Source organism: Dendrobates tinctorius, unplaced genomic scaffold (genome assembly GCF_039654945.1).
Source record: "Dendrobates tinctorius isolate UK_male_01 unplaced genomic scaffold, ASM3965494v1 ptg000005l, whole genome shotgun sequence".
Taxonomy (NCBI): Eukaryota; Metazoa; Chordata; class Amphibia; order Anura; family Dendrobatidae; genus Dendrobates; species Dendrobates tinctorius.
This window is the reverse complement of record NW_027361673.1, coordinates 10,640,447-10,664,501: the sequence shown is the minus strand read 5'-3', so window position 1 is coordinate 10,664,501 and position 24,055 is coordinate 10,640,447. Positions and strand designations below refer to the sequence as shown.

The 24,055-nt window shown below is 41.3% G+C and overlaps 1 protein-coding gene across 2 annotated transcripts in view; it reads right to left on the bottom strand.

The window, feature by feature from the left end:
- The window catches only part of LOC141083823 (ubiquitin-conjugating enzyme E2 E2), a 278,410-nt gene that overhangs the window by 124,597 nt on the left and 129,758 nt on the right, over window positions 1-24,055 (bottom strand). The window lies entirely within an intron of this gene.

Genomic DNA, 24,055 nt, shown 5'->3' with positions numbered 1-24,055 from the left:
CCACAGTCATTACGCTTTTGATGAATAAAAAAAAAAAGATATTCTAATCAGAAAAGCCAAAAATAAGATCAAATTGGCTAGTGATGAAAACGATAAATAAAGGGGTCTTTTAACCCCTTAGTGGCAGAGCCAATTTGCAGCTTAATAACCAGGCCAATTTTTACAATTCTGACCACTGTCACTTTATGAGGTTATAACTCTGGAACGCTTTAAGAGATCCCGCTGATTCTGAGAATGTTTTTTCGAGACATTTTTCTTCATGTTAGCGGTAAAATTTCTTCGATAGGACTTGCATTTATGAAAAAAATGGAAATATGGCGAAAATGTTAAAAATTTTGCCACTTTTAATTTTTATGCCCTTAAATCAGAGAGCTATGTCACAAAAAATACTTAATAAATAACATTTCCCACTGCACCCTTCAATGTGCTCAAAACCACATTCAAGAAGTTTATTAACCCTTTAAGTCCTTCACAGGAACTGAAGCAATGTGGAAGGAAAAAATTAACATTCACCTTTTTTTTTACAAACATTTTATTTCAGAACCAATTGTTTTTATTTTCACAAGTGTAAAAAGAGAAAATTAACCACAAAATTTGTTGTGCAATTTCTCCTGAATACGAAGATACCCCATATGTGGGGGTAAACCACTGTTTGGGTGCACGGCAGGGGTTAGGACGGAAGGAGCGCCGTTTGACTATTTCAATGCAGAATTGGCTGGAATTGAGATTGGACACCATGTTGCGTTTGGAAAGCCCCTGATGTGCCAAAACAGTGGAAACCCCCAACAAGTGACACCATTTTGGAAACTAGACCCCTTAAGGAACTTATCCAGATGTGTGGTGAGCACTTTGAACCTCCAAGTACTTCACAGAAGTATATAACGTAGAGCCGTGAAAATAAAAAAAATAATATTTTTTCCACAAAAATTATCTTTTCGCCCCCAAATTTTTATTTTTACAAGAGTAACAGGAGAAATTAGACCCCCAAAGTTGTTGTGCAATTTGTCCTGAGGTCGCCCATACCCCATATGTGGGGATAAACCACTGTCTGGGTGCATGGCAGAGCTCAGGAAGAAAGGAGCGCCGTTTGACTTTTTCAATGCAGAATTGGTTGGAATTGAGATTGGACGCCATGTCGCATTTGGAGAGCCCCTGATGTCCCTAAACAGTAAAAAAAAAAATCCACAAGTGACACCATTTTGGAAACTAGACCACTTAAGGAACTTAAAAAACTAAATATTTGTGTTTTTTGTTTTTGTTTTCTCACTTAAGGAACTTATCTAGATGTGTCGTGAGCACTTTGAAGCCCCAAGTGCTTCACAGAAGTTTATAACGCAGAGAAGTGAAAATAAAAAAAAAAAATCAATTTTTTTTTCCTCAAGAATGATTTTTTTTAGCCCGCTATTTTTTATTTTCACAAGGCCAACAGGAGAAACTGGACCCCAAAAATTGTTGTGCAATTTGTCCTGAGTACACTGATACCCCATATGTGGGGGGGAACCACTGTTTTGGCGCATGGGAGAGTTCGGAAAGGAAGAAGCGCCATTTTGGAATGCAGACTTTAACCCCTTCACTACCAAGGGTGGTTTGCACGTTAACTACCGGGCCAATTTTTACAATTCTGACCACTGTCCCTTTATGAGGTAATAACTCTGAAACGCTTCCATGGATCCCGGTGATTCTGACATTGTTTTCTTGTGACATATTGTACTTCATGTTAGTGGTAAAATTTCATTCAAATGACTTGTGTTTATTTGTGAAAAAAACAGAAATTTGGCAAAAATTTTGAAAATTTCGCAATTTTCCAACTTTGAATTTTTATGCTCTTAAATCACAGAGATACGGCACACAAAAAACTTAAGTAACATTTCCCACATATTTACTTTACATCAGCACAATTTTGGAACCAAAATTTTTTTTTGTTAGGAAGTTATAAGGGTTAAAAGTTGACCAGCGATTTCTCATTTTTGCAACACCATTTTATTTTTACGGACCCCATCACATTTGAAGCCACTTTCAGGGGTCTATATGATAGAAAATACCCAAAAGTGACACCATTCTAAAAACTACACCCCTTAAGGTGCTCAAAACCACATTCAAGAAGTTTACTAACCCTTCAGGTGCTTCACAGGAATTTTTTGAATATTTAAAAAAAAAAATGAAGATTTCACAAAAAAAATACTTCAGGTTCAATTTTTTTTATTTTACCAAGGGTAATAGGAGAAATTGGACTGCGAAAGTTATTGTGCAATTTGTCCTGAGTACACTGATACCTGATATGTGGAGGGGAACCACTGTTTCGGTGCATGGCGGAGCTCAGAAGGGAAGGAGCGCCATTTGACTTTTTCAATACAAAATTGGCTGGAATTCAGATCGGACGCCATGTCACGTTTGGAGAGCCCCCACAAGTGACCCCATTTTGGAAACTAGACCCCCCAAGGAACTTATCTAGATGTGTGGTGAGAACTTTGAACCCCCAAGGGCTTCACAGAAGTTTATAACGTACACCCGTACAATTAAAAAATCATATTTTTTCCACAAAAATGATCTTTTCACCCTCAATTCTTATTTTTCCAAGGGTAACAGAACCCTAAAAGTTATTGTGCAATTTGTCCTGAGTACGCTACCACATATGTGGGTGTAAACAACTATTTGGGCGCATGGCAGAGCTCGGAAGGGAAGCAGCGCCATCTGACTTTTTGGCTGCAATTGAGATCAGACACCATGTCGCGTTTGGAACGCCCCTGATGTACCAAAACAGCGGAAACCCCCCACAAATGACACCATTTTGGAAACTAGACCCCCCAAGGAACTTATCTAGATGTGTGGTGAGCACTTTGAACCCCCCAATGCTTCACAGAAGTTTATAATGCCCGGGCGTGAAAATAAAAAAAATCTTATTCTTTCCACAAACATGATCATTCAGTCCCCAATTTTTTTTATTTTCCCAAGGGTACCAGGAGAAATTGGACCCCAAAAGTTGTTGTCCAATTTGTCCTGAGTACGCTGATACCTCTTATGTGGGGAAAAACTACTGTATGGGCACATGTCGGGGCTCGGAAGGGAAGGAGTGACTTTTGGAATGCAGACTTTGATGGAATGGTCTGCGGGTGTCATGTGCGTTTGGAGAGCTCCTGATGTACCTAAACTATTCAAACTCCCCACAAGTGACCCCATTTTGGAAACTAGACCACCCCACGGAACTTATCTAGATGTGTGGTGAGCACTTTGAACCCCCAAGTGCTTCACAGAAGTTTATAACGCCCGGGCGTGAAAATAAAAAAAACAACATTTTTTTCCACAAAAATGATATTTTTGCCCCCAATTTTTTATTTTCCTAGGGGTAACAGGAGAAATTGGACCCCAAAAGTTGTTTTGCAATTTGTCTTGAGTAGGCTGATACCCCACATGTGGGGGTAAAACACTGTTTGCGCGCATGGCAGAGCTTGGAAGGGAAGGAGCACCATTTGACTTTTTCAACGCAGAATTGGCTGGAATTGAGATCAGACGCCATGTTGCGTTTGGAGAGCACCTGATGTTCCCAAACAGTGGAAACCCCTAATTCTAACTCCAACCCTAACCCCAACACACCGCTAACCCTAATCTCAGCCCAAACCCTAGCCCTAATCCTAATGGGGAAAATGGAAATAAATACATGTTTTAAATTTTATTACTTTTACCTAACTAAGGGGGTGATAACGGGGGGGTTCGATTTACTATTAATGGCGGTTTTTATATTTGGCAGCTGTCACACGCTAAAAGAAGCTTTTTATTGTAAAAATAGTTTTTGCATCACTACATATTGAGAGCTATAATTTTTCCATATTTTGACCCACCGAGTCATGTGAGGTCTTATTTTTTGCCGGACGAGTTGACGTTTTTATTGGTACCATTTTCGGGCACGTGACATTTTTTGATCGCTTTTTATTCCGATTTTTGGGACGCAGAATGAACTAAAACCAGCGTTTCATGAATTTCTTTTGGGGGGGGGTGCGTTTACACCGTTCCGCGTGCGGTAAAATTGATAAAGCGTTTTTATTCTTCGGGTCAGTACGGTTACAGCGATACCTCATTTATGGCGTTTTTTATGTTTTAGCGCTTTTATGCAATGAAAACAATTTTATATAAAAAATAATTATTTTTGCATCGCTTTATTCTGCGAGCTATAACTTTTTTATTTTTTTGCTGATGATGCTGTATGGCGGCTCGTTTTTTGCGGGACAAGATGACGTTTTCAGCGGTACAATGGCTATTTATATCCGTCTTTTTGATCACGCGTTGTTGCACTTTTTGTTCGGCGGTATGATAATAAATCATTTTTTGCTTGGTTTTTTATTTTTATTTTTTAAGGGGTTTGCTAAAGGCGTTATCTAATGGGACAGTTTTATAGGGCAGGTCGTTACGGACGTGGCGATACCAAATATGTGTACTTTTATTGTTTTGTTTTTCTATTTCCAAAAAATGAATTAGGGAATTTTTTTTTTTTTAATTTACTTAGCAATTTTTTTTAAATTATTTTTACACTTTTTTTTTTTTTTTTTTAACTTTATTAGGTTGTCCCAGGGGGGACATCGCTGATCTGTCACATCACAGATCACTGTGACAGATCAGTGATCTGTCACAGGCATAGACGCAGACTTCCTCATGCCTGCGCTTTGCAGGCACTGAGGAAGCCAGCTCCCTGCAGGCCCCCGAAGGTCCCCGTCACCATCTTGGGTTCGGGGACCTGCAGGGATGGAGCCCCCCCACAGCAGCGCTGCACATTGCGCTGCTGTGGGGAGCTCAGGGAAGCACGGATGGAGCCCCTTCCCTGCCGATGCTTCCCTTTAACCCCCAGTACACCGCGATCGTGTTTGATCGCGGTGTGCAAGGGGTTAATGTGTCGGGGGCGGTCCGTGACCGTCCCTGACACATTGTGCCGGGTGTCAGCTGTGATAATCAGCTGACACCCGGCCGCGAAACTAGACCCCCCCCAAGGAGCTTAACTAGATGTGTGGTGAGCACTTTGAACCCCCAAGTGCTTCACTGAAGTTTATAACGCAGAGCCGTGAAAATAAAAAATTTTTTTTCCTCAAAAATGAATTTTTTAACCACCAATTTTTTTATTTTCCCAAGGGTAACAGGAGAAAATAGACCCCCAAAGTTGGTGTGCAATTTGTCCTGAGTATGCTGATGCCCCATATTTTGGGGTAAACCACTGTTTGGGCACACGTCGGGGCTCGGAAGGGAGGGAGCACCATTTGGCTTTTTGAACTCAAAATTGGATGGAATCACTGGTGGCGCCATGTCACGTTTGGAGACCCCTGATGTGCCTAAATAGTGGAAACCCCTCAATTCTAGCTCCAACCCTAATCCCAACCCTAATTCTAACCCTAATGGAAAAATGAAAATAAATATATTTTCTTTATTTCATTATATTTCCCTAACTAAGGGGGTGATGGGGGGGGGGGTATTTACTATTTTTTTATTTTGATCACTTTGATAGGCTTTATCACAGTGATCAAAATGTACGTTGAATGAATGAAGAAGATGGTGGAAGAAGATGGCGGTGTCCATGGAGGGGAAGAACGTGGGCCAAGGACCACAGGGGACTTTTTCCGGTCGCCGTTATACGGTTAATAAAGGCGATCGCAAAAGGGGGGGGTCAGTAAAAAACGACCAGAATCATGTTCTCTGGGGTATTGGCTACCCCCCGGCAGCAGAGTCCCCGGAGAAAATCCGACTCTGGGGGACGCTATACACTTTTTCTACAGCGCCATTAAATAACAGCACTGTGGTTTAAGTACCCTTAACTACCGCCGTTAAAAGGCGCATCGCTGGCCGTTAAGGGGTTAAGTATTAGAGTAAGGCGTTTATTTTGAATAAGTTGCAATAACAAACAAAACTCATGGGCCAGGGTGGCGCTGTTTCTCGAATACAAAAAAGTTCTCCGCTTTCCTTAGGGTGCCCATACACTAAACCGCACACTGTTTGTTGCTGATGACTTAATGGTAATCTGCAACTTTACTACAAACACGATACGGGTACTGAAGGCTAAAGGCCCTTTTACATTTAGCGATGCACCAGCGATACGACCCGGTCAGGATCGCTGGTGCATCGCTAAATGATCGCTAGTGAGCTTCCACACAGGCAGATCTCACAGCGATGCAGCAGCAACGCAGCGGACGATACTCACCTTTCACACACAGCGATCCAGACGTCCTCCCGCCCGCGTTCAGCGTCGCTCATCTCACACAGCAGGAAGCCCAGCAGGAAGCAGACAACGAGAAATGGAGCCGCGCGATCAGCGATGGACAGCGGGGGAGCCGGTCGGAGGTAAGTATCACACATAGCGATATCGCTAGCAATATCACTATAACGTCACAAAATCAGTGACGTTTTAGCGATATTGCTAGCGATATCGCTATGTGTAAAACCCCCTTAACGGCCCCCATACACATTAGGCTTATGTTGGCTGAACACGCTGATATCAACAGATTCGGCCGATATTTTAAAGTGTATGGTGGCGCCAGCAGAATGATGGTTGGGAGAGCTGTTGAACGCACATGTCCGGTTTCGGACTGCCGACTGCATTGTTCTCCCTCAGTTAAGCCGCCGGCTGACTTGTCAATTGGTCTCATAGAGAACACAGGAGCACTGGGCAAAACGAGTGCTCCTGTGTATTTAAGACTCTGTGAGATGGCCGGCGGATGAACAATCGGGCTGACGGACAACTAATGTGTATGGCCAGCTTAAGGCTATGATCCTACGATGAGGATTTGATGAGTTTTTGATGTTGCACATTTACTGATGCGTAAATAAAGCACACTGGGCATGAGATTTCTATAAATCCTGTCGGCTTTGCTGAAACTGTAAGCTGCTGCGTTTTTCACTCATCATGGGAATTCAATCTCAGCCATTGTTCATATAGAGTTTTTGGAAAATTGCTTCAAAAAATTGCTTTTTTTTATATAGAGGATTTTGAAGAATTTTTATTTTTTAAGCTTTCTTGCATGTGTATTTTTCAGGCTCCCTATAAAAGCCTGTAGGGGGAAAAAAAAGCAACAAAAAAGACCAAATTCTGCCGCATCTTTGGACGCACAGTGTGCATGAGTTTTAATGAAAACAAATCCACTTTGCTTGGACAGCTAACCCCTTCATGCCCATTTTAGTTTTTGCGTTTCTGTTTTTCGCTCCCCTTCTTCGCAGAGCCATAACTTTTGTATTTTTACATCAATATTGCCATGTGAGGGCTTGTTTATTGCGAGACAAGTTGTACTTTTGAACGACACTGTTGGTTTTACCATATCGTATACTGGAAAATGGGGAAAAAAAAACTCCTAATGGGTTGAAATTGCCAAAGAAGTGTAATTCCACAACTGTTTTTTTTTTACAATGTTCACCAAATTCTAAAACTGACCTGCCACTATGATTCTCTGGGTCATTACGAATTCATAGACACCAAACATGTCTAGGTTGGTTTTTATTTAAGTGGGGGAAAAAAATTCAAAGTTTGCTGCAAAAAAAAAAAATTGCGTCATTTTCCGAGACCCGTAGCGTCTCCATTTTTGTGATCTGGGGCTGCGCACATTTTTTGCGCGCTGAGCTGATGTTTTTATTGATACCATTTTGGTATGGATGCGATCTTTTGATCGCCCATTATTGTATTTTAATGCAAAGTTGCAGTGATTTAAAAAATGCAATTCTGGAGTTTTGACTCTTTTTCGCTACGTCGTTTACAAATCGGATTTTTTTTTTAATCTTGATACATCTGGCAATTCTGAATGTGGTGATACCAAATGTGTATTTTTTATTATTTTTTTTAAATTGGGAAAATGGTGTGGGTGATTTGACCTTTTATTTAAAAAAAAAATTTTAAACTTCACAGTTGCTTCAATAGTCTCCATGGGAAACCAAAAGCTGCGATCATCCGATTACTTGTGTTACACAGAGTAGGGCTTCAGAGATTTGCTGCAGACCCCAGGTGGTCATGCGAACCCATCGGCGACTCCCGGTCATGTGACACGGGCGCCAATGGGCGGAATCAGTGGCGCGATCACATTAAATGCCGCTGTAAGAAATTGACAGCGGCATCTATTAGGCTAACAGCTGCGGGTGGATCGCGATTCCACCCGTAGCTATTAGCCCGGGATCACACTACGGTGTGTAATGCAAGAAACTCGCACGAGTCTCTTCCATCAACCTACCCGGCGCTGCCGCCTGCAGTCAGGACCGGAGCTGCAGCTGCATGTATTTCTATGTAGCCGCAGCTCCGGTCTTGAGTGTCGGTGACAGTGCCGGGTGTTGATGCGAGAGACTTGTGCGAGTTTCTCGCATCACACACAGTAGTGTGTCCCGGGCCTGAGGGGCACATGTCAGCTGTTCAAATCAGCTGACATGTGTCGGGAAAGATGTGGGCTCAGCGCCAGAGCCCATATCAAGGTGAGAGATACAATATGCGCAGTATATGTACAGCGCATGTTGTGAAGGGGATAAACTGCAGATTTTCTGCATCAAAAGCAAATTTTTGGAAGATTTTGATGAGTTTTTATTTTCTCAAGCTTTTTTTGTAAGAACTCATGAAGCTTTTTTTTGTAGCTTTTTGACTTTATGTGCACATAGCGCAAACTGCGTTTTTTTTGTTGTTGCTGTTTTCTGCTTGTTTTCTGCAGATGTCCGCACCAAAATACCCAATCACAATCTACTCTGATTATTGCGTATTTGCTAGGCGTCTAATGCATCTTGACCCTTTTTTCAGCATTTTGGTGTGAATTGGGAGGCAACATTTTCTTTTTTTTTTTACAGTATAGATTAGCTTTGAATTTATATGTAAAAATGCAACAGTGACGATAATGTTTGCAAACCGTAAAGCGTTACGAAATATGTTAGCGCTATGTAAAAAATAAAGATTATTATTATTAACAGTGTTCACAAGTGTATTTTTCAGGCTCTCTATAGAAGCCTATACAGAAAAAAAGCACCAAACAATGCCCAATTTTGCAGCATCTTAAGGGTGTGTGCACACGTTGCGGATTCTGCTGCGGATCGGCAGCGGATTTGGCTCTGCGGATCCGCAGCAGTTTCTGCCACGTTGTACAGTTCCATTTAAGTCTATGCAAAATGAAAAATGCAGTGCCCACGTTGCGGATTTTTCCACGCAGATTTGCTGCGGTTTTAAATCCGCAGCATGTCAGTTCTTTGTGCGGATTCCGCAGCGGTTTGGCACCTGCTCCATGGCAGGTGTCAAACCGCAGGGCAAAACCGCAGGCTAATTCGCAGTAAATCCGCAGATAAACCACAGGTCTTTTGACCAGCGGAGTTACCTGCGGATTTAGACAAATCTGTGCGGAAAAATCCGCAGCAGAATCCGCAACGTGTGCGCACACCCTTAGACGCACAATGTTCATGAAAAAATGCAGAATTTACGTGGTCGGCGTGTCGAATTTTCACATTTGGAACAGACTATAGGAGGCATCAAGCTTAAGCTCAAAGGCGTTACACATGTTTTTCCTACTAGGCATTCGACAAAACATGAAGAGGAAATTACAGCTGAAAAAAGTGAACAACAAAGTTGCTAACACCCAGCTGCCACAACCAATGTTACTTCTTTTCCCTCCACTTCTTCCAAGAATCATACTTTTTTTTTTATTTTCCTGTCAAAATAGCCAGATGAGGGCTCGTTTTTTTGATGGATGAGTTATAGTTTTAAATGACACAGGTTTACTGTACCATATAATATACTCAAAAAATTCTAAGTGCAGCGAAATGGTGAAAATAAAAAAAAAATAAAATAAAACAATTCTGCCTTTTTATGGAGTTCAATGTGTGGCTAAAATTACCAAGTACCAAGCCAGTATGATTACAGCGATACCAAGCTTGTATACACTGATTTTTTTTTTTTCTTTAAGTAATGAAAAATTATTTGGAAACAATAAAGAAAAAAAATTGGTTTGTGGAGTCATTTTCCTGCTAGGTGAGCTGACGTTTTATTGATATAATATCTGGGTTATATATGATGTACTGCAGTCCTAGACATACTACATATACAAAAAGTCGTCGTCCTTCTACAAAGCCCAGCCTCTGGGCCACGGATGGCAGCCATGGGGCAACCGGGTTCCCATAACAACCCATAGGCACCCTTGCACCCAGCAGCATTTAAATGGTTAAACAGCAGCAGTCGGAGCAACATACAATCGCTGTTCTTGCATTGTTTCAAACACTCGCCATCTAATGGGTTTAGAGCAGGCTCAGCTCCTGAGCCTGCTCCAGACATGGGGACTACACATGGGGTGTACTAATACATAATGTCAGGAAATGGTTAACACTGAATTTAATTAGAAGAGCCATTCAAGAGTTTTTGAAAAGCAGCAGCTTCAAAAGGTGTCCACAAACATCTCATGGAAAAAATGACATGGAATAAGACTGAATGCATTAATAAGATTTCTTCCCCAAGCAGCCATGATATCTTCAGAAGTGAGTCTGAGACATGAGTGCCCTGCAGCTCCTTCCTAGAGCTGTCACAGCCACTCAGCTTTACCGTATAGCGCAGGCAATCAGGAAACTAAGGTGACAGAACCACATATAAGACATCACTACAGACAAGAGGAGATTTTCACAGGGGTCAAACGGAGCTGACAACCCAGTACATTTGTGCAAAACTGTCCAAAGCAAGACTGAAAAGTTGCTGAAATTCACAATTATAAGTGATGGGATCTTTTAGTTTGGATTACAAATCTAACTGTGAATGAGACAAGAAAGGACCAGCCAAAGGGAAGTTACAGGTCTAAGGCTATGTGCCCACGTTAGCATTTTTAAACGCTCAGAAAACCAGACTCCTTCCCAGAAACTGCACGTTTTATTTCCGTGAGTTTTTTGCGCGATTTTGATGCTTTTTTTCCCGCGCGGTTTCTGGGAACATTGGAAATGGCTAAAAACGCGGAGCAATGCGGAAATTAATGAGCATGCTGCGTTTTTAGCCGCTAAGCGTTTTCTGAGCGTTTAAAAACGCATGCATTGCCACAAAAAGCCAAAAATGCATTAAATTTAATGGGAAGCTTCTTTTAAGCGTTTCTGCAGCGTCTGATCCGGCTCAAATCCTGCGGAAACGCTTACAAAAACGCAACATGGGCACACAGCCTAAAGTCATACGGTTGTTACTTTACATCGAAACACTGTGGGGAAAATAATTAGGCCCCATGAGATACTTCAAAAAGTTCTCAGACCCCATGCTAGACCCACTGATGACAACTTCATATTCTTGGCTAAAAATCTAAGATGCTCCCCATGGGCCCTCTTCTACCAAGTGATCAGTGGGTCCCCCCAGTCACATACCCCACCAATGTTATGCTGGCATGCCTCAATGTTAGAACATCAGTGAATGGTTTTCATGTGTCAGGCCAGGGTCAGACTTGCGAGAAACTCGGACGAGTCTCGCACGTCAATACCCAGCACTGCCATCGGCACTTGGATCGGAGCGTTCAGCTGCATAGAAATACATGCAGTTGAACGCTCCGATCCGAGTGCCGGCAGCACTGCCGGGTATTGACGTGCGAGACTCGTTCGAGTTTCTCGCAAGTCTGACCCCAGCTTTAGAAAAAAATGAATCCAGTTATTTAACCCAGTGATCTCTTTATGTCACTTTTCAAGGCAAAAAAATAGCTGAAGAAATTCTTAAAAGTGAAAAATTTGCCAAACTTGTAGTCCATCTTTGAGGCTTCTTAAAGTTGCTTTCCCAAAATTGCTTTCTATATGTAATTGTTTGGATTCTTGTGTTCTAATGTTAAAAATATAAAATTTAATAATAAAAATTACAGTTACCGTATAAAAAAAATTTGCTAAACAGAATAACAGACTGAGATCTGCGGATCAAGATTTTAGGGTAGCATTGGACCAAATTTTGGACTTGATCCTTTTTAATCGAACACTATGGTACAAAAGTACCGTACCTATTTTGTAGTGGGGGGGGGTTTCATTCTTTTTTTTTTTTATCTGATTGGCGGAAAAATTCTGTGCTGACACAATTCAATAGTAAATCTTCACAATGCCCAAAACATTTTTTTATATTGCAAAGCTTTAAGTCCCCTGCATAGTCATAGTGTTAAATTATAACTTGTGAATGGCTGCAGCCACCACTAGGGGGAGCTTAGTGAAGACAGATTCATTATGAAGATCTGTATGAGATCCCATATGACACATAATTGTAAGGGATTCAAATACTTAGGGCCAAAAACAACACTGGATCCTGTCGGGACAAATAAGTGAAAATATCCAAGGCAAAGTATATGAAAAATATTCTGTTTTTCTGTAACAGGATCCAGTTCTAAATTTGGCACACAATATATGGATACTAAGCCGTATGCCTTGCTTTATATGGACGGTTACTTGGAAAACACCATCCTGAGTATAAGTTCTCAACATGTGGTATGGGTACATACGGGTTTACACAACATCCAACAATTCAATTTCTGCTGGCATGGTTCAGCGTCCAATCTTCTCTGACAGCTAGGCTTTACTTCTCCGGCTGGCATCTTCAGCCTGGCATACTTGGAGTTTCCAATCCTTACTCACAAAGTCAAGATGAATGAACATCATGACGTTGCATGATACTTGGTGACGTTGTGGGGCTTAATAAACAACAAAGGTGCCCAGAATCCTAGGTGAAGATGTGAAGACCAGCTGCCATAGACCACACCGGGGGCTACACGCCACACCAGGCAGTGTGAATTGAATTGCTCATCTCTACCTCAAACTGTCCTTTTAGTATATAGTAATGGGTAGGATATTATTATTGAGGGTAATTTGACACAGATTGGATACGATATGGTTTGGTCTTTAAACGCTCTAATGCAGAGTGCCGTACATGTACATCACCTACATCTTGAAGGCTGAAAACAGGCAATGTTGTTAGGGGGTGTTAAATAAATCCTGATGTTCATTGCATCCATTGCTGGGGGACTTTACAGGCCGTCTGCTTCACAGTTACAGTTTTAGCACAAACTGGGAAATATTTGTGCAGTGTTTACAGGTACAGCACACAATTACATTTCAGCACCTCCGCCAGCTTCCGAAGGGCTTTGACCTCAAGCTGGAGTATTTTTCACTCACTATCTCAATTTAGAAAATATGTGGGCTGACAGCCTGAGCGCTGCTGTTTTAATTTCAAGCCAATGGGAAAAAAAAATGTTACCTCCGCTCAACCTTTCACCCTGGAAACTGATAAAATTCTTGCTGTGATGTATAAATTGAACAAAAGAGTAAAATCCTTGAACATATATGATTAAATTCCTAAAGAGTTTTTACAGCTATTTTTAGTTTTACAAAAATAGGCTTAATACAGCTGTAAGAGGTAGAGAGACCTGGTATACATCATATAAAGCGCCTTTCTTTCCTCCTCAAGGTTACCCTTGAAGAGGCAAAAATGGTATTTAAGTAACCGTCTGTGTATACATTCACTTTAATGAGGCAGAGACCAAAAGATGTCGATTTTTTTTGCACGTCGCAGTACAAAAGCTTACCATACTAATAGGTCCCCGTTTACAGGTATTCAAGCAAAGCCCACTGATTGAACTTAACTTCACATAAACTTTGATAAGATTGTTCATCAATGACCAGTATGTGAGAGTGTGAGAGCGATGACACCAAATTTACCATACCTGCTCCCTCTACATGTTCTCATTAGATCACCTAGCTGGCTGGCTCTGCATATATACAGGCTAGGTGTTCATCTAAGGCAGTCAGCCCAAGGAAGCAGACCAGACTGGATGTGTCTTGGAGCTAAAGAGAGACCAGCCAGAATCCCTTTCTGAGGAGAGTCTGCACAGGTCATGTGAAGAGAACCACAAGTATCACTGGTTTCTATGAACAATAGTTGTTTTGTTTGCCTGAGCTGGAGCAAGCTCAGCCCTCTATGAGCATCCAGGGTGTGTTTTGTTTAGTTAGTGCCTGGGTCAAGGCTAGGGATTTATGTTTATGAGTATGTTTTGGGGCTGTGCAACTTTTGGAAAGCAATAAAAACTGTATGTGTTTTGGATCAAAACTGCATTGCCTGTGTGAACGCTACCTAAGGCCTAATGTCTACCAGAGAGAGTGAATCCCTACTATATATATAAATATACAGTACAGACCAAAAGTTTGGACACACCTTCTCATTCAGAGAGTTTTCTTTATTTTTATGACAATGAAAATTGTAGATACTAGGTTCTTCAAAGTAGCCACCTTTTGCTTTCATTATTGCTTTGCACACTCTTGGCGTTCTCTTGATGAGCTTCAAGAGGAAGTCACCGGAAATGATCTTCCAACAGTCTTGAAGGAGTTCCCAGAGATGATTAGCACTTGGCCCTTTTGCCTTCACTCTGCGGCCCAGCTCACCCCAAACCATCTCGATTGGGTTTAGGTCTGGTGACTGTGGAGGCCAGGTCATCTGGCGTAGCACCCCATCACTTCTTCTTGGTCAACTAGCCCTTACACAGGCTGGAGGTGTGTTTGGGGTCATTGTCCTGTTGAAAAATAAATGATGGTCCAACTAAACGTAAACCGGATGGAATAGCATGCCGCTGCAAGATGCTGAGGTAGCCATGCTGCTCAGTATGCCTTCAATTTTGAATAATCCCCAACAGTGTCACCAGCAAATCACCCCCACACCATCACACCTCCTCCTCCATGCTTCATGGTGGGAACCAGGCATGTAGAGTCCATCCATTCACCTTTTCTGCGTCGCACAAAGACACAGTGGTCACAACCAAAGATCTCAAATTTGGACTCATCAGACCAAAGCACAGATTTCCACTGGTCTAATGTCCATTCCTTGTGTTCTTTAGCCCAAACAAGTCTCTTCTGCTTGTTGCCTGTCCTTAGCAGTGATTTCCTAGCAGCTATTTTACCATGAAGGCCTGCTGCACAAAGTCTCCTCTTAACAGTTGTTGTAGAGATGTGTCTGCTGCTAGAACTCTGTGTGGCATTGACCTGGTCTCTAATCTGAGCTGCTGTTAACCTGCGATTTCTGAGGCTGGTGACTCGGATGAATTTATCCACCGCAGCAGAGGTGACTCTTGTCTTCCTTTCCTGGGGTGGTCCTCATGTGAGCCAGTTTCTTTGTAGCACTTGATGGTTTTTGCCAATGCACTTGGGGACACTTTCAAAGTTTTCCCAATTTTTCGGACTGACTGACCTTCATTTCTTAAAGTAATGATGGCCACTCGTTTTTCTTTACTTAGCTGCTTTTTTCTTGCCATAATACAAATTCTAACAGTCTATTCAGTAGGACTATCAGTTGTGTATCCACCAGACTTCTGGACAACACAACTGATGGTCACAACCCCATTTATAAGGCAAGAAATCCCACTTATTAAACCAGACAGGGCACACCTGTGAAGTGAAAACCATTTCCGGTGACTACCTCTTGAAGCTCATCAAGAGAATGCCAAGAGTATGCAAAGCAGTAATCAAGTAATCAAAGCAAAAGGTGGCTACTTTGAAGAACCTAGAATATAAGACATACAGTATTTTCAGCTGTTTCACACTTTTTTGTTAATTATGTAATTCCACATGTGTTAATTCATAGTTTTGATGCCTTCAGAGTGAATCTACAATTTTCATAGTCATGAAAATAACGAAAACTCTTTGAATGAGAAGGTGTGTCCAAACTTTTGGTCCGTACTGTATATATATTTTTTATATATTATAATATATTTAACATTTATATTCAACATAATTTTATATACAGTGTGTCCGTAAAGTCATGGTGCACTTTTGACCAGTCACTGAAAAGCAACAAAAGACAATAGAAATGTGAAATCTGCTCCAAATTAAAGTAAAACTCTCCCAGTTGAGTGAATAACATCTGTGATTCTGTATTAAAGGGAATCTGTCACCTCATTTTTCGCCTATCAGCTGCCGGTACCGACATCAGGGGCTTATCTACAGCATTCTGTAATGCTGTAGCTAAGCCCCCGTTGTAACCTGAAAGATAAGAAAAAAAAGAGTTAGATTATACTCACCCTGGCATTCGGTCCGGTCCGATGGGTGTCACCGTCCAGTCCGGCGCCTCCCATCTTCTAACGGTGACGTCCACTTCTTTGCTGCCTGTCGTGACTCCTGCGTAGGCGCACTGCTCTGCCCTGTTGAGGGCAGAGCAGAGTCCTGCAGTGCCCAGGCGCCGGGAGAGGTCTGGCGCCTGCGCACTGCAGTATTATTCTGCTCTGCCCTCAACAGGGCAGAGCAGTGCGCCTACGCAGGAGCCACGACAGGCAGCAAAGAAAAAGACGTCACCGTTAGAATGGGGGTGCCGGAGCGCAACACCCATCAGACCAAGACCGGACCGCCCCCCGGTGAGTATAATCTAACTCTTTTTTTCTTATCTTTCAGGTTACATCGTGGGCTTAGCTACAGCATTACAGAATGCTGTAGCTAAGCCCCTGATGTCGGTGCCGGCAGCTGATAGGCGAAAAATGGGGTGACAGATTCCCTTTAAGTGATTTAATGTCGTTGATACAGGCGGGAAATGAATGCTACAGAAACTGGGAGGGGTTTCCTTTTATTTGGTACAGATTTCACATTTCCATCGTCTTTTATTGCTTTTCTGTGACTGGTCAAAAGTGCACCAAGACTTTACGGACACACTGTATATATATTAGTTATTTTTACATTTTTTTCAATTAATGCATACTCATTAAATTCTTTAACAAGGTCTAAAATTGTGATTCTTTTTTGCATTTGTAGCAGAGAAGACATTAGTAGAAAAAAAAACATAATAAAAGGTAAGGATGTAACGTACATAAGGTAATATATTTGCACAGGATGAAAAGCATTTAGCAGTCTGTATAAATTGTATTCTGAACTATTAGATTTCTGCTTGTACACACACGGCGGAATGAGAGTGTTTATTCAAGGTGACAGGCTTTTGTATTCTCTACAAATACGTCCTTCGACCTTAACTTCAGCGATTTGTATTGCACTTACAGAATTCCTTTGCACAGGAAAAAAAGAAAATAGGGCTTAAGGTCAAATTATTGGAAGATATGATATTCTTCTGACACTGCCCAGACAGAGCAGGGCGAGATTCTGCAGAGAACATGCTATATGGGGAATACTGGCAGACAATATTCTAATTGCCATATCTTGTCAGTGTAGGAATAACAGAGTGGAAAATGACACTAGATGCCTGTAATACCGGGGCTACCATCATGCGCTCACAGCTAAATACGCTTTTTATCTTATTAACCACATTTACTGCAGACAGTTGGTAGATACAATAAATATCGCCGCTCAGCACAATTCTGCATTAAATACCAATTATACCTGCGCCCTGGCTCCCATGTCTTCCCTTTAATAATCCAGCACAGATTAAGTGACACCATTGAAGCCCTCGTAACTACACAAGATGCTAGTGAGCGCACACCATCAGTCATGGCCACTGAGGCATCATATGCCGGCAGATTATCGGAGAGCTTCAGGTGTGCCATCCATTTCTCTGGATAATGCTCCGTAATAAAACCATTCAGGGAGCTCCGACATGACTGGTTAAACATTAGTCAGATTACACTGTCACTGCATGATAGCAATATTGTTGGGAGATAATCCCGGTTTTCCGCATTCATCCTTCGAATTATGGAATCTTTTGCTATGGAGTTATTCAATGACATAAGCTGGCATTTATATTGTTAGTGCACAATGCATATGGCCGCTCTGTGGATACGTATGAAGTTTGGACTAATTCATCTAGGGCTCATATATAAGACAAGTTTTCAAAGGCGGATCTGTCACCATGTCAGAAAGGACCAGTTTTAGCTCTTATTTTATTCCCGTGGCGTCTCTGAATATTTCACTATTTCATTAAATCCACCATATAGTTTTCAGAGATTAGGGCTTTTTTTTTTTTTATTTAGAGCTGATTTTTATGGTCTTTCCAAGGGGGGGGGAGTGGCTGACATGATTCTCTGGGGGCGTGTTTTTAGGCAGCTCTGTATTATTAACCTGTCAGCCACGCCCCCTTGTAAAGCCCATAAAAATTAGCACTAAATAAAAGGCCAAAATCTGTAGAACCGTACGGTGGACTAAAAAAAGTTGAATACTTAGGGGAGCAAAGAGAGAGCTAAACCTTGTCACTTTTGACTTCCTCTATAGCTCAAGGCTAACAAAGTAACACCTATTTACAGATGCTACAATCTCCAAACTATTGAAAAGTAAATTGGTTATAGAAACGGCGTTTCCTTTGATATGCTTGGTATTAATATAAAAAAGTGAGGATAATTTCTCATAGGCTTAGTATATGAGCGCTTCGGGCGGATTTTCCATTGTTTATCCCCTTAAGGACCAAGCCATTTTGTATGTTAATGACGGGGCTTCATTTTTCTTTAAACATGACCAGTGTCCCTTTATGAGGTCATAACACTGGAACGCTTCAATGGATCCTACTGACTCTGAGATGAACGGATCCTACAGATTCTGAGATGAACAGATCCCACTGATTCTGAGATTGTTTTTAGAAACATATTGTACTTCATGACAGTGATTACATTTGTTCGATATAACTTGCGTTTATTTGTGAAAATATTGGAAATAATTGAAAAATCATAATTTGTAAACTTTTAATTCTTATGCCCTTAAACCAGAGAGTTATATCACACAAAAACAACATTTCTCACATGTCTACCTTACATTAGCACAAGTTTTGAAACATACTGTATATTTTTTTATTTTTTTTTTTGCCAGAAAGTTAAAAGGGTTAAAATTTGATCATTTTACAACCAAAACGTAACAAAATTTTCATAACCATTTTCTTTAGGGATCACATCACATTTGAAGTGACAGAAAATACCCAAAACTGAGACCATTCTAAAAACTGCACCCCTTTAAGTCCTCAAAACAACATTCAAGAGGTTTATTAATCCTTCAGGTGCTTCACAGAAATTAATGCAATGCCAAATTTTAATTTAGCCCCAATGTTCACAATGTTATGTTCACAAGGATAACAGGAGAAAATAAACCTCAAAATTTGTTATGTAATTTCTCCTGAGTACGCAGATAACCCATATCTGGGGGAAAACTAGCGTTTGGGCGCACGGCAGGGCTCGGAAGAGAAGGAGCACCATTTGAGTATTTGAATGCAAATTTGGCTGGAATCGAGAGCGGATGCCATATTGCATTTGGAGAGCCCCTGATGTGCCTAAATAGCGGAAACTCTCCACAAGTGACCCCAAACTACACCTCTCAATGAATTAATCTCATTCATGCAGTCCTCACATTGACACCACAGATGTGTCACAAAATATTACACCACTGGTCAGTGAAGAAAAAATAATTACATTTTTACAATGTTGTTTTAGTCCCAGATTTTACATTTTCACATCCGTTCACTGTGCGTTACGAGTTAATGCACCCGAAAACACGGTAGACCGCGTTCGAAGGTGTGTCACAAAGTAACGCATCATCGCTAACCATGCCGATTTGGACATGCGTTAGGATGAGTTACCATAATAGATGCCAATAGGTGTGTTAACGCATCCGTTAAATAGCGTTCGTGCCTCTTAGTAACGGATGCGTTAAACGGATGGCACCTGACATGATGTGAACCCAGCATTAGGCATAGGAGGTGAGGTGTTTGGATTTGGGAGCCAGAATTTGCTGACTTTCTTTTTGGGGCGAGGAACTATAGCGCTTTTCCATTGAAAGACAACGGACCTCAGTGGGGACATGCTTTGTTTGTGGATTGGCCTGAAGCTTTTGTTTGGAAAATTTTACATAACATTTTGAATTACATTTATCTGAAGCTCTTACATAGGAGTTTCAATCTCAATCTCCAAGTGACATGATTCAGATGAAACCCCTGAGGGAGGCACTCACTATGAGGCAGCAGTTACTCTGGACTCCATCTGGCCTCTGTTGAGTGGTGTCCTTTTCAGAAGTGCACAAAACTGTGGTCATTGGTACTTTTATGCAAGCCTAAAAAGATGGACACCGCCCGATCACAGGTTCTATGGCGTCCACAGTGCCTCCATCAGCCTCATTATAGGGAATCTTCCGCCAGAGGTTCCGTCTGAATCACGTATGTCAAGAGATTTACATGGAAACCCCGGTGTAAGGGCTCAGTGCAGAGCGCAAGATAAATGTGCGCCGAGCCTTACTGTAATTTTTGGGAGGCAGAATGAAAACAATTAACAATGGGTGAAGAATTGGTTCTATTTTTTTATGCCATTGCTTGTGCATTTTCAATGATTAGGTGACTTTATTCTTTGGGTCGGTGCAATTACAGCAATACCAGATTTATATCGTTTTTTGTTTGGCTGCTGTCACACATTAAAATACTTATTTTTGCAAAAACTAAGTTTTTGCATCGGCATATTTTGAGAACTATAATTTTCTGATATTTCTGCTCACAGAGTCATGTGAGGGCTTGTTTTTTGAGGGAAGAGTTGACGTTTTTATTAGTACCATTATCGGTCACTTTATCGCTTTTTATTCCAATTTTTAAGAGGCAGAATAAACAAAAACCAGTAACTCGGGAATAGGTTTTTCCTGAGCCGCTCACCTGTTTTACATACAGTGACAATTTTAAGTCATGACGGACATAGCTCGTCATGATTCAAGGGCTGAGAACCGCTCATGCCATGTCTATCATTCGGCGTTAAGGGGTTAATGGGTTGTCCAGGGGAAAAACATATCTTTCAAAGGCTCAGGCTGGTTAGAAAAAAAGTAAAGAAGCAATACTTGCTCTCACTGTTTCCACACAGCCCCCATTCTTTGACTTATCGGGTCTCGTTTGGTAGCTATTTCTTAGTCCCTTCTAAGTACACTGCAAATGGTAGAATTGCCCACTCAATCACTGGCTGAGGTGGGTCACAGCTGTGGCAAGTGTTTGGCATCACACGCCTTTTTTCAGTATGTGGATGTCTACCCCTTTCGCCGTGCCTTAATCACCGGGTATCTCAAAGAAACAAAGCTGCTGGCTGTGGCATAGCATGAAGATGATGGGACCCAATGAAAAATCTCCAACAGGGCCCCCAATTATCACAGGTCTTTAAAAAGTATTGGTCTTCTAAGCTCCGTGGCTTGGATGTGACATCAGCCTCACTACAGTAACCCCTGAGCCTGCTAGTAGCATGGACAATGTTGACATCCACACAATTTGGCCTTGATTTTCTTGGTGTAGATTTGTGCACTTTGCCTGCAGAAGCCTCTTAACATGGTGAGTTCTTTGAGGATTTAAGACATTTCCACGTTAAATCCAACCAGTATGAAGCCACCCTAAGGCAATGTTTACACATTGCGTTTTTGCCGAAGTTTTTTTTCTGCAGACAAAAGCTACTCTCTTGGCAATAAAGAAGCTGCTTAAAAAAGCAGGTTTTGCTGTGCTTTCTGTGTTTTTGTTGTCTCTTGTGTATGCTGATAAAGTTTAGTGGCCCCCAAAAAATCATGATGCAACTCCTTTAAGGTTTTTGCACCCAAAACACAACAAAACCTGATACCTACATTTTTGCACTCATTGCTTTCTACGAGTGAAAAAAAGCCGCAAAAACGCTGAAAGAAGTGGCATGCTGCAGATTGTGTGCATGAGATTTCTGATGTCCCACAGCATTCTCTTGTACTGTAAAACTCAGCTTAAAATTTGCATTAAAAAAACACAGGAAAAAGGCAACGAGTGAACACTGTCAAAAACTTGGGAGTTGGCAACTTTCCCACATTAGGTAACATTACGGTAAGCAGACCGTAAAGCACGTTATCACAAAAAGCATCTGGGTATTCTAGCCAAAATGTAAAGGTTCAATGCCAAAGAACTAAAACAAATGTGAGCTGATTTGCAGAAAAGCCCTCATAGACGGTCCTAGTAGAAGAAAATGTTCCCTCGGTTGTTATTTTTCCCTTTGACTGTAAGTTATTTTATTTTCAGGGCAGTGACACAGGGGAAGCAGAGATTGCAGACTTCTGGCTGATGTACGAGACAGTGTTCATGTCTTTGAAACGTCATATACCAGCATGCTGCCACAACATGGGAAGTGTGGGACCGGAGAGTGTGGGACCGGAGAGTGTGGGACCGGAGAGTGTGGGACCGGAGAGTGTGGGACAGGAGAGTGTGGGACAGGAGAGTGTGGGACAGGAGAGTGTGGGACAGGAGAGTGTGGGACAGGAGAGTGTGGGACAGGAGAGCGGTTTTTCAGCTTTAATAAAGCTATATATATGAAGGGCATATGCTGCATTATTAACCACTGGCAATTACTTTTTAATCTGGTTACTACAGTGCGTTGTGTGCTTACCATAACTACATCGGTTATTTTCAGTATGTGTCCAATCTGCAATCATTGATAGACTTCTACACAGATGTGCTTTCCTTGTCTCTAAATTATCTATAGCTTACTATATATTGCACAAGACAGTTAAAAAAAACCACAAAAACCCAAACACATACCAAGTAATGGCCACCTATCATTCATAGGCTCTTGTATTCTAAAAAGTATGATCCAATTGATCAAGACAGGCGTTTTTCACGCAGATCTTGATGATGGCGAGCTGCACTTAGATGCTCTTGATGGACTGATAAATCAGGAGTGTCTGAAGAGTGGTGTGCATCACGACACCAAGATTTTTGGAGTAAAGAACGCTGCCAATTGTCATGAATTTGCGAAGTGGAGGTTGTCATGCCCCACCCCGTCCATCTTGTCAGAGCAGGGCAAAAATAATGTGAGAACCCCATATTTCACAAAATTTTAGCGCATCCTCGCATTGGTCTAACAATGTTGTGACCTTTCAAAGCTTTTTGATGAACTCAAAGCTTTGATGAATCGGGGTTAATATGTTTAAGTTGTAATTTTTTGGAATGGATGGTAAAAGATTGTATTACCTTGGCATAATGCCAAATTGTGTAACAATGTAATTCAAGAAAAGGTTGAACTTGATGGACCTAGGTCTCTTTTCAACCTATGTAACTATGTATAAGCTAAGGGTGGATATATCTGTGTAAGAGTTCAATGGGGTGTTACGAATGTGAGACATGTAGTGACTGACAGTCTACTCTCCTGATCTACATGTAAATCTCATGCTCTGTATCTGTTTCCTATTACAGTTCAAACATTCTTATTATTCTTAAATAATCTGCATTTATAGCTCAAATGTCTGTGTATTACTACAAAGATACAGCACTGCCACAATGCAAAAATAGCATGTTCCTGGTTGGCGTCCAGGATTTACTGGCAGTAAAAGACATACTGACTCTCTTCAATCTTCAAAGCAAAATGGTACATGTTGATTTCATTTCAAAGCATACAAGGGAACTACAGGAGAAAATGTAATGCCCCTGTTACACTTCCAATTTTTGGAATATATTAGATTAGATAAAAACAACCAGCTTCACACCCATTATGATAGGAAATAGAGATAAAAGCTTTTCCAGCTGTCTTTCTTGGCAGGACTCAACCATCGCACGTGAATTGCTCAAAATCAAAGGAAATTCACAAAGCAAACTTTCCAGTTTATGATTTTTTTCTTTATACTCAGTTCTAGAAAAGAAGGAAAAATGACAAGCTTGGCCCAGCCAACAGAAATGTCAATACAAAGGAGTCCCCTTCCCTTCCTGATAAGCAACTACTTTTATGGAATCTTTAACTAGAGGTGAGAAAAACATCAGTAGGACTCTGGTGCCACAGAGCCCTGAGAACCACCTACTGCCTTCAGCATCTGCTGGACTCGTCTTATTAGTAGGCTAAGCCCCCCAAGGCGCCATGTGCATGTTACTCTGCGGGGCCTAATAATTAGGAGTAAAATCCCAGTTTAAATTTTCAATATTTGTAAAAAAAAAAAAAATTAATATAAATGCCAAGCTCTTCAATGTGGGAAGAGCTCAACCTTCGTTCACCAAGTGTACAAAGTAGCAGTGGCTCCATGAGACTTTTCTAGGAGGTGTACAGGCATTTAAAACGCAAGTGCATAAGTTATCAAACATGTCTAACTTATGTAAAAGGATAAGACGCTATGACGTACCCAGCTATTTCCAGAATGGGAATACCCCAAACGTGCTCGACTATTTTGCAAACGGCCATAGAAACAAATGGAGAGTCACAGCCACTTCTACACTCACTTACTGTAGTAT